Raw genomic sequence first — 4,484 nt, 5'->3', positions numbered from 1 at the left:
CGTGTGTTTGACGTTAGCCGGGGTTATGGTTTCCGGTTTCGCGACGGATTTGATTGGGATCCATTCGATTTTCGGAGCGTTTGTTTTCGGTTTGTGTATACCGAAAGATGGAGAGTTCGGTCAGCGATTGATTGAACGGATTGAGGATTTTGTCTCCGGTTTACTCTTACCGCTTTATTTCGCGACGAGTGGGTTGAAGACTGACGTGGCAAAGATCAGAGGAGCTGAGTCGTGGGGGATGTTGGGTCTTGTTGTGGTTACTGCTTGCGCAGGAAAGATCGTCGGGACTTTTGCTGTGGCGGTGATGGTTAAAGTTCCGGCGAGAGAGGCTTTGACACTTGGTTTCTTGATGAATACTAAAGGTTTAGTGGAGCTCATTGTACTCAACATAGGCAAGGAGAAAAAGGTTAGTTTTGTCTTCCCTTTTGCTGGATTATTTAAGGTTTGTTTTTGTTTTTATACGAGTTTGTATCTACTGAATATCGTAAGAATAGAAAACATGGTAACACTATAGTTATTTGATTATTTTTTACGAGGAAAAGCATATAGTATATTATATTTGTTTAATGGCATCTGTATCTTTGTTATGGGGTGTTTAGATTTTAGATCATTATTATAAAAAAAAAAAAAACTTATTTACTCTAATAGTTTTCAGTTGGTGATGATCAGATAATTTATCATATATATATTTAGTAGTATAATCAGTATTTAACATTTTGTTGGGAAGATACCTTTCAACATTTTCATTTGAATTCTACTAGTCTGACCTTGAATTAAAAGGGCGACAAATCCACGCAATCACAGCGGAGTAATATTATTGGTGGCTGCTTCGTTTCCTACTGTTTTGGGATAATTAAAAAAACTATCAATTAAGGAAAAATCATACATATATGAAAACTTTATAAAAAGAACATAAATGAATATTTTTAGTCATCTCTTTATATAAATAAAATTTGTATACATCATTCTAAAACTAAAAACATAAAAAAAATTTTACAAACCAAACAAACATATAATTTTGTTTTAATTATAAATCTAAACTCTAACTGTCTCATCTGTAAAATCTAACTAATATATAATTTAGTTTCCAACAAAATATCATAAGAATATGACAAGATTTGTTTTTACTTTTGTATCAATTATCTACTAAATATCATAAGAATAAAAAATACCTTTTAACACTATAGTTATTTGATTTTTTTATTTTAACTGGAAAAAGCATATAAAACAAACTACGATTATTATATTAATCTAATATCCTCTACATCTTTGTTATAGAGTGTTTAGACTTTCGATAATTATTAAAAAAAAACTTATTTACTCTAATAGTATCCGTTGGTGGACCAACATATAATGATGATCAAATAATTTACGGGTTTTTTTTTTCAAAATCATATATTTTCAAACGTTAATTAATTTTTTAGTACATTTCTTTTTTTATAATTAGAGAAATAGTTGAATTTTACTATTTGTATAATAAATATGTGGTAAGATAGATAAAAAAATAGGGTAGAGTGCAGTAGTTCCATCTATACAATTTATTTAGTATATATAAATACAAAAATAATTCTATTTTATTTTTCATATTTAATTTATTTTATATTAGCTGTATGGATGAAAATATGTATATACATATACAAAATGAGCTGGACAACTTAAAATGTATATATTACTATTTATTTGTACATTTAATAAATTGTACGAATTACATTTATACAATTATGAGTTACACATATTAAAATTTATGAATTTATTTTATATAATAAAACAAATTGTCAAGCAAAATAGATATTAAATAATAGATGCAAAAATATAGAATTTTATATATCTAAAAAAAGTTTTAAAAAAAAAATTATATTGATTAGTATTTAAGTTATTAAATTGAAAAGGTAGTGTAAAAAATAATAAAAATATTAATTTTAATCATATACTTGTAAATAAAATGATGTTTGTAAGGATTACAAAACAATATAAATAATAGTCAAAGTTGATTATTTTATAAATTATAAAAATTGAATGTATTAAGAAGTTACTAATTAAGTTTTAAAAATATACTATTTTACAACATTTTCCATAATTTATCATATAAATATTTAGTAATATAACCAGTATTTATAATAAGTATTTGTTGGGAAGATAAATTTCAACATTTTTTCTTTTGAATTCCACTAGTCTGACCTTTTTGAATTAACAGGGTGAGAAAATCCACGAGTATCATAGCTGAGTAATGTTATTTGTTCATAAAAATATTATTGGTTGTTTCGTTTCCTAATTGTTTTGGGATAGTAAAGAAAAATTATCAATTAAGGAATAATCATGCATGCATGAAAACTTTATAAAAATGCCTTTTCGAATCGGCCAATGTCTACTTTAATGGCCACGCGCTGATCTACTTGCAAATGCGGCACAACAAAATTAGATGATCTCTTATTGTAACAATAAAGTCAAATAATGATTTCCCACTAATCATTAATTGTGTAGTATGTGGTTATTAATTAAAATGTGCGTACGCGGGTTTGACTTTAACTATAGGTGCTAAACGACGAGACGTTTGCAATACTAGTTCTAATGGCACTCTTCACAACGTTCATAACGACACCGAGTGTAATGGCCATTTTCAAGCCAGCACGTGACACCCACCGGAAACTAAAGGACTTGTCGACGAGCGAAGACTCCGCCAAGGAAGAGCTTCGCATCCTAGCCTGCCTCCACGGCCCAGCCAATGTTTCCTCCCTCATCTCTCTCATCGAGTCCATCCGAACCACCAAGGTTACCTTTCTTAATATCGCTGTATGCGTTACAATCCAGCTAATTAAACTGTTTTCTTGGGGGTAATTAGTCTTGGTTACTAATTTAAAAGCGTAATTATTTTGGCACAGATACTACAACTAAAGCTGTTCGTGATGCATCTGATGGAACTAACGGAACGGTCGTCGTCAATCATAATGGTGCAAAGAGCCCGTAAAAACGGGTTTCCGTTCGTCCACCGTTACCGTCACGGCGAGTGTCACAGCAGCGTCATAGGAGGCTTCCAAGCCTATCGTCAACTAGGTCGAGTCGCGGTCCGCCCCATCACCGCAGTCTCTCCATTACAAACAATGCACGAAGACATTTGCCACATGGCAGAGACCAAGAGGGTCACGATGATCCTTTTACCTTTCCACAAACGATGGAACGTTGACCATCACCAAGACGGAGGAGATGGAAACGTACCGGAAAACGTTGGTCATGGTTGGCGGTTAGTTAACCAGAGGGTTTTGAAGAACGCGCCGTGTTCGGTGGCGGTTCTTGTGGACCGTGGACTTGGGTCCATTGAGGCCCAAACTTCGAGCCTCGATGGGTCGAATGTGGTTGAAAGGGTTTGTGTAATTTTCTTTGGTGGACCTGATGATCGTGAGGCTTTAGAGCTCGGCGAAAGGATGGCTGAGCATCCGGCCGTTAAAGTTACTNCCCGTAAAAACGGGTTTCCGTTCGTCCACCGTTACCGTCACGGCGAGTGTCACAGCAGCGTCATAGGAGGCTTCCAAGCCTATCGTCAACTAGGTCGAGTCGCGGTCCGCCCCATCACCGCAGTCTCTCCATTACAAACAATGCACGAAGACATTTGCCACATGGCAGAGACCAAGAGGGTCACGATGATCCTTTTACCTTTCCACAAACGATGGAACGTTGACCATCACCAAGACGGAGGAGATGGAAACGTACCGGAAAACGTTGGTCATGGTTGGCGGTTAGTTAACCAGAGGGTTTTGAAGAACGCGCCGTGTTCGGTGGCGGTTCTTGTGGACCGTGGACTTGGGTCCATTGAGGCCCAAACTTCGAGCCTCGATGGGTCGAATGTGGTTGAAAGGGTTTGTGTAATTTTCTTTGGTGGACCTGATGATCGTGAGGCTTTAGAGCTCGGCGAAAGGATGGCTGAGCATCCGGCCGTTAAAGTTACTGTTATTAGGTTCTTGGTGAGAGAAACGTTGAAGACTAATGCCGTCACCTTACGACCGGCACCGTCTAAATGTAAGGAGAAGAACTATGCCTTTTTGACAACCAACGTGGATCCGGAAAAAGAAAAGGTAATTAAAATCTCGTTTCCCCTATATTTATATATCATTTAGGACAAATATAATACTTGTTTTTGTTTTCTTAATTGGTCTAGGAATTAGACGAAGGGTCGTTGGAAGACTTCAAGAGCAAATGGAAAGAATTAGTGGAGTACAGAGAAAAGGAACCAAACAACATAATCGAAGACATATTGTCAATAGGACAAAGTGAAGACTTTGATCTTATAGTGGTTGGAAGAGGAAGGTTACCGTCCGCAGAGGTGGCGACATTAGCTGAGCGTCAGGCCGAACATCCTGAGTTAGGTCCTATCGGAGATTTGCTCGCCTCTTCCATCAATCACATAATCTCATCAATCCTTGTGGTTCAACAACATAACAAAGCTCATGTAGAGGAGATTACAGTTTCCAAAATTGTTAATGAGTCTTCTC

This window comes from Camelina sativa, chromosome 6 (genome assembly GCF_000633955.1).
Source record: "Camelina sativa cultivar DH55 chromosome 6, Cs, whole genome shotgun sequence".
In the NCBI taxonomy this organism is placed as follows: Eukaryota; Viridiplantae; Streptophyta; class Magnoliopsida; order Brassicales; family Brassicaceae; genus Camelina; species Camelina sativa.
This window is presented reverse-complemented; position numbering follows the sequence as displayed.